Genomic DNA, 12,674 nt, shown 5'->3' with positions numbered 1-12,674 from the left:
AAAAAAAAAAAAAAAAAGAATAACAGCAATTGACCAGGCTTGTGTCTTACAGCTGAAAGGACAATATTGGCCATTCTCATTGGTCATTTCTGGAAGTCCTTTCCAAGGGGATCTGAAAAATAGAAAGGATTTTTTATGAGACATAATCTAACAAATTTTAACTATATAGGTAATACTTCATGTTTTTTGCCTTTTAGTACAGTAACAATCACCTGTAACAAAATAAAGCAGAATATCCTAAAGATGTCAATATACAGAACTTATATTAAAATTATTTTTTTTCCTATTCCATCCTTAAAAGGATCCTTGGTATTTGAAAGTTATACAGTTATATCTGAGTTATATATGAGGCCATGGAGTCAATTCCCAGCACCACACACAAAAAAATCACACATACTGTCTACATAATTACAACTTGAGTCTTATAACTTATTCTAAAATAATGAAATTAAGCCTCAAAGAATATTCCTATATTGCATGGAATGGTGAGGGTTTACTATATTTCTAATAGATAAAAGGATCATTTGTATTTGAAAGTTATAAATCCTATCTATTAGAAACATAGTAATTATGTAGATAGTATGTGTGATTTTTGTGTGTATGGTGCTGGGAATTGACTCCATGGCCTCATACATGCTAGGCAAGCACTCGACTTTTGAGGTAAATCCCCATGTGTGATCTTGATATAACTGTAAAACTAATTAAGATAATAAATAAACACCAGAAATTGTCACTGGGAAAAAAATGACAATTTTCATTTTACTAAATAACAAATTTATATAGTATACATTTATGTTCTAATATTTAGAACATAAATGTATACTATATAATATTATATATTATGTTCTAATATATAATTTATACACATTACCTCATTTAATGCTCACTATAATCCTATGATACAGGAGCCAGAATTACTCCTTACTTATACAGAATTAAGAGACATTAATAAAGCTTAAAAATGTGTTCTAAGTCTCACTAGCAGAACACAGAACTATTATTGTATCTAATTTATCCTTGGTTTCAAAATACGCCCTTAAATATGAAACAAATTTCAAAAAAAAATGAAAATACAGAAATCTGTAATATTTCTTTTTTAATTTTTTTCACTTGTAGATAGACAACATTTACTAGTTTTTTTTTTTTTTTTTTTTTTTTTTTTTTTTTTTTTTTTTTTTTTTTTTTTTTTTTAATGTGGTGTTGAGAATTGAATCCAGGGCCTCACACATGCTAAGTGAGCACTTTACAACTAATCCACAACCTCAGCCTGTAATGTTTCTTTCTTAAGTGGTGTTGTGAGAATATATTAATTTCCTTATTTTTCATTGGAACTCAGCTGTGTTACACATATTCTTCTGTATATATGAAATATTTCAAATAGGAAAATAATTCCATTAGATGAATATGAGATATTTTTGATAGGTATTATCATAGAAGCTAGGCATTATATTTATTTTTAATAAGGGTATATGTACATGAACATATACCTTTATTTGTTTTTATTTTTATGTAGTGCTGAGGAATGAACCCAGTGCCTCACATGTGCTAGACAAGCACTCTACCACTGAGCTATGACCCTAGCCTGGTATTATATTCCTTAAAAAATCTATCAAATAGAAATGTAAAATATAGAAAAATTATTTAAATGTCTCCAAGTATTAAAGTTACTTCAGAGCAAAATGCCTAATCTCTGAAGTTGGGTACTTGGGTAATCTGTAAGTGTTGAATTATTACCCACATTCATAATTAGTTATTGGCAGATATGATTAGTTAAGATGAGGTTATACTGGGGTAAGGTGGACCCTAATCCAATATGACTGGCATCCTTATACAGGAGAAATTTGGACACCAACATGCACACAAAAGGAATGTCCAGTGATGACTGAGGTTTGCTGTCACAGCCCTAATGCCTTCAGAGAGAGAATGGCCCTGTCCATGCCTTGATTTCAGATTATTGACTGCAGAAATTGAGATAATATCCTGTTGTTTAACAGCTTCTGTGAAGTCACTCAGTTTATGGTGCTTTGTTATGGCAGCACTGGCCATAACAAAGTCCTACTGATATTATGGGACAAAATGAGGTTATAAAGTTACTAAAATTATAAGATTATAAAACCATGCTGCTCACAATTAAACGTGGACACTAGTACATGGAACATACCCACACTAGTATAAACAAGTCTCCTTTCCTGAAAAAATTCATCCCTAAATTCATTAGGTAGGCAGAACAAAGTGGGTATCTACAATAAGAGAGAGAGAGGAGGAGAAAAGAAGGAAATAATAGTGTTATGGTTTAGATTAGGTGTTCTCCAAAAGCTCATGTGAGAAAATGTAAGATTTAGAAGTGAAATGGTTGGGTTACGACAGCCTTATTCCAATCAGTGAATTAATCTCCTGACAGGGACTAACTGGTAACTGTTGGCAGGGAGGGTGTACCTGGAGGAGGTGGTTCATTGGGAATGTGACTTTGGGATATATATTTTGTCCTTGAGGAGTAGAGCTCTTTTTCTGCTTCCTGCTGTGATGTCTTGAACTGTTTTCCTCCACCAAACCCTTTTGCCCTGATATTCAGCCTCACCTCAAGCCCTAAGGAATGGAGCTGAGCCCCAAGGAATAGAGCCAGCTGTCTATGGACTAAGACCTCTGAAGCAGTGAGCCCGCAAGTAAACTTTTCCTTCTCTCTGCTGTTCTTGTCAGGTCTTTTTGGTCACAGCAGTGAGAAAGCTGACTAAGACAGATTACAAGTACTTCAAAGCAAGATGTCAGCGCTCAAGAGGTATAAGGAAGGAGGTGGAGTCACAACAGGTGTGGGGGTGGTTGAGAGTAATCTGAATTCAAGTGATGTAAGGAAGGCACTTGCATGTAGAGGTTGCCTAGTATGGAGTGTAAGACAATATGGGAAGGGAATTTATGTCTCAGGACATCTGTTCAGGGGATGTCAGAGCCAGAGAAGGCACAGATAGTTTGAAAATATAAATATGGAAAAATATATGTAGGTAAGAAATAAAAGAAATCTGGAGCGCTATATTAATATTAAACAAAGTAGACCATGGAGCAGAGAAGTATCAGTGATAAGGAAGGTGATTTCATAAATGTTTATACACTTAATAACAGTGTTTCAAAACACCTGGAGCAAAAACATATACAACAGCATACAGAAACAAGTACAGCAGGAGATTGCAATATTCCTTTGTCAGTAACTCATAGAACAAAGAGATGGAAATCCCTTAAGGAATTTGAACATCAACCAACTTAAACCAACTGACATTTCTAGAACACTCCACCTAAGGATCCTAGAATATATATTCTTTGCAACTGAAAACAGATGAATTACCTAGACAGAAAACTCTGAATCATAACTACTAATAAGTTTATAAGGATTTGAGTCACACAGAGTATATTCCTTGACTACAATGGACACAATTTTAAAAACAATAATAGAAATAGCTCTGGAAAATTCATGAACATTTGAAAACTAATAATGAATTTCTAAATAACCTATGAGTGAAAGATGAAATCAAAGGAGAAAACAAAGTACTTCAACCAAACTTGGAATAGAACCACCATTGGACCTAGTTATCCCACTCCTCTGTATATACCCAAAGGACCTGAAAAACAGCATACTACAGTGATATAGCCACCTCAATATTTACAGCAGCTCAATTCACAATAGTGAAGCTACGGAACTAACCCAGGTGCCCTTCAAGAAAAGGTGGTATATATACACATGGAATATTACTCACCATAAAGAAGAATGAAATTATGGCATTTGCCAGGTAAATGGATTGAGCTGGAGACTTATCATGCTAAGTGAAATAAATGAATCCCAAAAAACCAAAGGCCGAATGTTCTCTCTGATAAGCTAACACAAAATAAAGGGTGGGGGAATAGAAAGTCATTGGATTAGACAAAGGGGAATGAAGGGAAGGCAAGGAGGGTGGAAAGAGGAAAGACAGAAGACATTCCTTTTCTATGTTCATATATGAATGCACAACCAGTGTAACTCCACATCATACACAACTACAAGAATGGGAAGTTATACTCCATGTATGTATAATATGTCAAAATACATTCTAGTGTTATTTAAAACTAAAAAGAACAAAAAAAATTAAGAAAAGGAAGTACTTCCACTAAATGAAAATAAGTATACAAAATATCAGAATTTGTGGAATATGATAAACTGATACTTAAGGGGAAATGTATAGCACTAAACACCTGTATTAGAAAGGACAAGAGGCAACCAGGGTACACATCTGTATCCCAAGCTACTTAGGATGCTATGGTAGGAAAATCACAAGTTCAAAGCCTGCCTGGGCAAGTTGCAAGATTTTGTCTCAAAATAAAATTTTTTAAAAAGGCCTGGGGATGTAGTTCTCTGGTAGAGTGCTTGCCAGATATGGGTGTAGCCCTGAGTTCAGAAATTAGTATTCCAAAGCAAAAACACTAACAAGAAATAAACAAACAAACAAAATCCCTCGGATTTTTAGAGAATGGGCAAATTTAGGTGCTGGAAATAAAAGGTAGAGAAAGAGTAAACAGAGTTAATAGTGTAGCTAAGAGCACAGCCTGGAGGACCTGACTGCCTGGATCTTAGTAAAAGCTAAAGTAGATTACTTGCTGTTTGACTTTGTCCAAGTTACTTCACCTCTTAATTTTGTATATAAAATGAAGATAATTAATGATAGCTCATATCTGTCTTATTATCTTGTCTATGTAACATATGTTAATATATCAGTCCTTGAAACAATCCAACCTCCAAAGATCCCAACTCACTCTATACAGATTAGAAAACCAAGCTTTAGAGAAGTTAAACAACTTCCTCATGGTCACAAAGTGAGTAAGTGGATAGGGGATAACAACAGTAATATGTGGTGGTGGTGGAGATGATGATAGTAATAGTAGTAATTTAATATAGTTGTTTGGATTAAATTAGTCATTTTACATACAGACATTTAGAATAATGCCTAGAGCAGGGTTAAGTGATCAATGAATATCATTTGTTGTTATTACCATTAGTTCTACCATGTAAACAAGGGAAACCTAATACTCTTGGTACCATAAGGTTTTTCATGAAAAAAAGAAAGCAATAGCCAGCTCAAAGTAGAGAGCTGAAAGGAAGTCATGGGGTCTGGAAACTAGGAGAGATCTTGTTGAGTGGCTTTGCCAGAGTGGTGAGGGCAAAAGCCAGATGAAGGTGGTAATGATTAAGTGGGTGGTAAAAATGGAGAAAGAAAAAAGAGGTTATTCCTGAAGGGGACATGGGCTGGTAAGAGAGACAGGACCAGGTTTGAGATAATAACTATATGAAGGGATTTTGTACTAGAATGGGCTGACAGATATCTCTGTAGCTTCAGTAGGAAAGATACAGTGGAATACTAAGAGAATTCACACTTCTTGCTTAGAATTTCTTTTGCTATTCTGGGTCTTTTATTTTTCCATATGAATTTCAGGGTTGCTCTATCTATTTCTACAAGAAATGTGAATCAGGCAGTATAGTGATACCAGATTTAAAACTATACTACAGAGCAATAGTAACAAAAAACAGCATGGTACTGGTACCAAAACAGACGGGTGGACCAATTTTACAGAATAGAGGACACAAAGACCAATCCACAAAATTACAAATATCTTATATTTGATAAAGGGGCTAAAAGCATGCAATGGAGGAAGGATAGCATCCTCAACAAATGGTACTGGGAAAACTGGAAATCCATATACAACTGAAACTGAATCCCTTTCTTTCGCCATGCACAAAAAGTTAACACAAAATGGATCAAGGAGCTTGATATCAAATCAGAGACTGTGTGTCTGAAAGAAGAAAAAGTTGGCTCCAATCTACATATTCTGGGGTCGGGCCCCAAATTCCTCAATAGGAAACCCATAGCACAAGAGTTAATAACAAGAATCAACAAATGGGACTTACTCAAACTAAAAAGTTTTTTCTCAGCAAGAGAAACAATAAGAGAGGTAAAAAGGGAGCCTACATCCTGGGAACAAATTTTTACTCCTCACACTTCAGATAGAGCGCTAATATCCAGAGTATACAAAGAACTCAAAAAATTAAACAATAAGAAAACAAATAACCCAATCAACAAATGGGCCAAGGACCTGAACAGACACTTCTCAGAGGAGGACATACAATCAATCAACAAGTACATGAAAAAATGCTCACCATCTCTAGCAGTCAGAGAAATGCAAATCAAAACCACCCTAAGATACCATCTCACTCCAATAAGATTAGCAGCCATTATGAAGTCAAACAACAACAAGTGCTGGCGAGGATGTGGGGAAAAGGGTACACTTGTACATTGCTGGTGGGACTGCAAATTGGTGCGGCCAATTTGGAAAGCAGTATGGAGATTCCTTGGAAAGCTGGGAATGGAACCACCATTTGATCCAGCTATTCCCCTTCTTGGACTATTTCCTAAAGACCTTAAAAGAGCATACTATAAGGATACTGTTACATCGATGTTCATAGCAGCACAATTCACAATAGCTAGACTGTGGAACCAAACTAGATGCCCTTCAATAGATGAATGGATAAAAAATATGTGGCATTTATACACAATGGAGTATTACTCTGCACTAAAAAATGATAAAATCATGGAATTTGCAGAGAAATGGATGGCATTAGAAGCAGATTATGCTAAGTGAAGCTAGCCAATCCCTAAAAAAACAAATGCCAAATGTCTTCTTTGATATAAGGAGAACAACTAAGAATAGAACAGGGGGGAAGAGCATGAGAAGAAGATTAACATTAAACAGGGATGAGAGGTGGGAGGGAAAGGGAGAGAGAAGGGAAATTGCATGGAAATGGAAGGAGACCCTCATTGTTATACAAAATTACATATAAGAGGAATTGAGGAGAAAGGGGAAAAAAACAAGGGGGAGAAATGAATTACAGTAGATGGGGTAGAGAGAGAAGGTGGGAGAGGAGGGGAGGGGAGGGGTATAGTAGAGGATAGGATAGGCAACAGAACACAACAGACACTAGTATGGCAGTATGTAAAAAAAGTGGATATGTAACCGATGTGATTCTGCAATCAGTATACGGGGTAAAAATGGGAGTTCATAACCCACTTGAATCAAATGTATGAAATATAATATGTCAAGAACTATGTAATGTTTTGAACAACTAATAATAAAAATTAAAAAAAGGAATACCAAGAGAAGATAATTAATTACTGGAACAAGGTCTCATAACAGGTCTGAAGTGATGCGATGACAGGTAAAAATAGAATGACCCCGTGCATGCCAGATACTCTTACTTTTTTTTAACAGACAAAAGGGAAAAAAGAGAAAATAAATGCAAAACCCCCAGAAACAGTACAGGGCAATGACAGAGTTGGGTTTTCTGTGAGTATATTTAAGCTAATGAAAACCAATTTTCATGCAATGTTTGCCGGATACATTGAAGTCCCTTATGTCCTTGAAAGAGAGGTGACACAATTTATGCCAATTATGCATAATTAGTCTGACCAATAAGATGAAGGCATAATCTAGAATTTGAGAAATTATGATAGACTTGATGAAATTTGTACCATTTTAGAACAATATGTAACTCTGACACTGTTAATCTACTAATAATTAGGACAGAGGAGGTGAGAAACTGTTTTTGAAATAAATCAAAAGGCCAATACCAATATTTTAACTACAATTGGAACATTTTTGAAAAGTGTTATATATATATATCTCAACTAGTTCAAAAGACCTGATCCAAATATTTTTGTTTTTTGTATTTATTCTTTGCTAACGACACTCTAAAAATATGAGCTAAATTTTGAAAATCAAAGACTATTCCCTATGTTCAAATCATACAATATCAAATCCTTAGCTATTTGTAGCTTACTACCCAAAGTAATGAAGGGAAGGTAAAATTTCCATGATGGACTCTGCCATGTTAAAGGAGAAAGCTTTCAAGCTTCATTGGGATACCTAGAGCACAGAGAAATGAATCCTAAGGAAACCCAGCTTACCTAATATCTAATGAACTGAGGACACACCAGTTATAGACATTACATGCCCATGGCAACTTACCTATCAAGATGAACATAATGTTGAGAAAGAACATTTTTAACCAAAAACATTGTCTTTGCACTACACTCCGGACCCATCAATTTGGAAAAATATAACTTTGCACGAAGAAAATATCCAACAGGCCATAGCCATTCCTGAAAAAAAGATAATTTAAAAGTAAAGAAAAGAAAAAGAACTGTGAATATCTAAAACTATTTGAAAATAACCGAAAACTCAGAGAAAAATGAAATTCTTACAGGTCCTTGGTGATAATTGAAACCTCTAGCAACATTGTATTGTCATTGTCTAAAGCATTGTCATATATTCCACAGTAAACCATATCACTGTAAAACGATTGGAACTTAAATAAAAGAAGCTCAGATATCATGGAAAGCATTAAAAATATTTCAATAGCAATGTTAAGAGAAATAATCATGTTATCTTCCAATTCATAGTATAAGATCAGCATTAAAACATAATTTAACCTTAAGTAAGAATATAATGAGTCCAGAGGACTCACTTTTAGCAATATGTTTAGGAATGATTAACAAATACTGACTAATATAAAAATTTTAAATATTCAGGTATCTTGCCTTCCAGGAGTTAGCTTGACACTAACCATTGGTTTAAAGTCAAGTATTTAAAAAGTCTCTAATATATTAATAATAATTCAAATGGCCATATAATAAATTGAATTACTAAATATTATAGATAAGGTTTTACTGGTTATAGATTATAAAGGTTGTTTTTGAGACTTCTCCATGAAGTTATTTTAAAATTATATTTGGCATATTATCAGACTACAAATAGCAATTCAACATACATTCTGATAGTATGTAGAATTTATAACATACTTATGCAGCAAACAATATTACAAAATTATTGTAACAGATAATACAAGGGCTATATATACTTGATTTAATTTAAATACAAAGGTTGTTTTTTTTTTTTAGTAAGATAGATGTGGCTACAAAAATAAACTTTGTGTTTTAGTTTTGATCAGTGCTTCTTAACTACTCTGAAAATATGAGAATCTCAGAATGTAGTTGAGAAAAAACATACAAAATTTCGCATATCATGATGGAAATGAGTACATAGTAAAGTAGGAAAATTCTACAAAGGTGAGGTTCTGTCATCAATTCATATAGAAAGCAAGTTGATAACAAGTATCAAGTTTTAAAGAAAAATCATAAAGGAAAAACAGAAGGGTTATGAGAAACTCAAGAACAAAAAAACAAAGTTGGATAGGACCAGAAATACATGATGACACAAACCCACGACTGTAAAATAAAAATGAAATCATTTATGGATATAAGTAAAAAGAGTAGTATAATTACAAAGAAAGGATGGAGAAGACTAATATTGAGAACAGAATTAAATCTTCACCTGTCATCACTATTTGTGAATAATACCTAATACTTAAAATATCATAAAACAGCAGCATATACTTTTTTTAGAAATGTGGAAACAGCTATTAGTAAGAACAATACAGAAAATAATGACCACCTTTGAGTAGAATCGAGGTGAAGAAAGGAAGCAAGGAAATGAATTTTTTTTTCTTTTTGTGGTGCTGAGGATTGACCCCATGTAATCTTTTGCATAAATTCTCCTAGGTATATGCACATATGGTCCAAATTATACAAAAATGCACAGATAGATCAGATGATAATGATGCTTATTTCTAGATAAAGGGGTTTAAAGTAATTTTATGTTTTTCTTTATATATATCTATAACTTCTAATGTTTATAATAATCATTTACCACTTTTATGTTCAGTAAAATGCACATCAGAAAATATTCATGACATTAGTTTTATAAACTAAAACTCTAATTGATTATTGAATACAGAATAAGACAGAGGCATTCTGAGTACTGATGCTTAATGAAGGTACAGATGATGCTTTCAAACACTCAGTCTGAATGAAATTTTGGAGATGTTGTTGGTAAGAAAAATTAATAGCTGGCATTAATATATTTGGATTAAATATAATACTAACAACATTCTTAATACTTAGATTCCAACTTACTCTGGATCTAAAGTTTTCATGCAAATGGGACCAAGTAATTTTTTTTCTGCGATCTCCAATGCTCTCCATACTTTTTCTGTAGTAAACAGCTCAGTGGCCTAATGAATGTCAAAAATGGATATATGACTTTTTCACATCACAGAAGAATTAGTTTCCACCTACATATAAAAATCATCATCTTGGAAAAGAATGAATATTATTTAAAAATACAGTGTGGGCATAATGTAAGAGTAGATGCCTAACCAGATTTAATTCCATGAGGCTAACTTGGAAGCACTGTTCTAGGCCTTAGAAGTTAGGAAAATGTGTGGGTATTCTTCAAAAATGTACTAGATCAACAGGAAGTTTCCATAGTTATTAGGAATATAGAAATCACTTCAACTCATGTAATTGATTCTTTAAAATTTTTACAAGATTTTCCCTTAAGGTATATCTGAACCCACTTTCTGCTTCTAGGATCATAATAAAATGTAGAACAGTGTAAAGTTACTTGTAATACAGAGAAGAAGGAGAGGAGGATCTGCATTAAATTTGGTGGTTGGCCTACAGTTAATGTTAATGATTAATAAAATCAAATGCACATTGAACCAAAGCTGTCCTGTGTGTCTGTGTGTTTTTCATTCTACTGTAATTTATAATACCATGTTTAGTTATGTTTTTGACAAAATGGAAACAGCTAGGCAGGCATGGACAAACACAAACCTCTATTTTATTGCCCTCATAGTTTAGGCAGAATTTAAAAAGGAGAGACTCTAGAATCCTTGGCTATACATAATATATTAATTATCAATACAACAAAGAAAAGAGCATGTGAATTTAAGCTATTCCTGGTAATTCACTACTCCAGAACTTCCCATCAAGCATGCTGAGGCACTGGTTGTGGCACAGATGATTGGAAATACAGACATCTTTAAATTTCAGGGCAACTGGGTGGGTCAGGGGCTCATTGAAGCAGCTGGATTTGGCATAAACAGCAAAATCCAAGCACAGTGTCTTGCACAAATATCATTTTCTAAGTGTATTCAGGATGTGCAAAATACATCAGGAAAACACTTCATTGATCATCTTCTATTGTTTTCTATTTTTTGATACTGATTGGTAAATGTTAAAGGTGATAAGCAGACCTTTTTAATTTTAAAAGACTATATAAAACTTGCTAGTAAACGATATCCTTTCTGCAGTTCAATGAAAACAGTAAAAAATAAAAAAATAAATAATAATTAAGTAAATTCTATTACAATTTGGACAGTAACAAACACTTCACTTACCACAACCATTGTTATGGTAAAATTAGGCCTGAGCTGGTAGTCACACCAAGGACTTGAAGATCCATAACTGTCTTTGTATATGCCACCTTTGTGAACTAGATTTGGATGCTTCTCATTAGAATCAGAAGCATCTTCTGAAACATGAAACAGCTTTTCAAAGTTGTCTTGTATTTTTTTGTTCCATTCTTCATATGAGACCGTTACAACTTTCCCTGGAAAATGATGAAAAGTCATGGCAGTTTCAGACATTTAAAGCAATTCAAACCTGTAATAAGAGTCAAAAAGTTGTATTTAGTACACGTATTACTTTTTATTTACTAGGGAGAAATAAATTGTCCACTGTTTGAAAATGTAGCTAGCCTAAATTGAGATGTGATATAAAACATTTACTGGATTTCAAAAACTTAGAACTTTTCAAAATATAAAATAGCTCAGGAATAATTTTATATTGACAACATATTGAATAATATTTCACAAACATTATCTTAAATGAAACATAATTAATTTCATCTGTTTCTTTTTACTTTTATCAAACGAATTAGAAAATTTTAAATTATTTATGTGGCTCAAATAATATTTCAATTGGACAGAATTTTCTCAAAAAAGATGTAAAGATTTCAAAATTGTTCATGAAAATAGAACCTGTTCACAGTCACACTAAGATAAAAGAAAAGCACAATAAGGCAGTGACTATGTGGTTTTTCTTACCTCAGTTTAAACTGCTATCAAAAATATGGTTAGTAACTAAATTTGCTACAATTTCCATAGAGTAGATTAATGATTTTTCTTTCTTCTTGAAATTTATGGTTTTCTAATATTAGCTAACTGCATCAAATGATGAGTACATAGTTAAAAATACAGACAGTATTAGATTTTTCTTTGTAAATAAAAGGAACAGCTTACCATGTCTTTTTACTCTAACTTCATGAAAAGGAAAAATCTTTTTTTTTTTTTTTGGATAATTCCAGCAACCAATGAACGGCAGATTTACACAGGCCTACAATTTCCACAGCAGACCCATCTCTAAAATTAAAAATAAATTTTATTCTCTAAGTAGGATTCATTTAGGCAGTATTTTAAAAAGGTATTCAATAAACAATTATTATGAATAGTATAACCATTTCATTATAAAAGCAACTATCTACTAAGAAATCATGACTTTATAAGGAATATATATTTTTGCTGGGGATTGAAACCAGGCCTCACCCAAGTTAGGAAAGTATTCTACCAGGGAGCTACACCCCTCAGTCCTGTAGTAACTATTTAAAAATTACTTTTTGCATAATTCTGACTGAAGATAAAATTTGAAGAAAAGAGGTTCTTAGCTTAATACAGTACAAGAAGGTATTTGTTGATAGCTTCT

The 12,674-nt window shown here is 33.2% G+C and overlaps 1 long non-coding RNA gene across 1 annotated transcript; it reads right to left on the bottom strand.

The window, feature by feature from the left end:
* Positions 1 to 24: 24 nt before the first annotated feature.
* Positions 25 to 11,339, bottom strand: LOC107133600. Its single transcript, XR_001502356.2, has 5 exons — positions 11,312 to 11,339; positions 10,044 to 10,141; positions 8,274 to 8,360; positions 8,038 to 8,171; positions 25 to 112 (listed from the first exon to the last, which is right to left on the bottom strand). It is a non-coding gene; the product is annotated as an uncharacterized LOC107133600 (long non-coding RNA).
* Between the last annotated feature and the right edge of the window lie 1,335 nt (positions 11,340 to 12,674).

Source organism: Marmota marmota, unplaced genomic scaffold, assembly GCF_001458135.2.
Source record: "Marmota marmota marmota unplaced genomic scaffold, marMar, whole genome shotgun sequence".
NCBI classification, from domain to species: domain Eukaryota; kingdom Metazoa; phylum Chordata; class Mammalia; order Rodentia; family Sciuridae; genus Marmota; species Marmota marmota.
The sequence above is the reverse complement of the archived record's forward strand: the minus strand, read 5'-3'. Positions and strand labels throughout refer to the sequence as shown.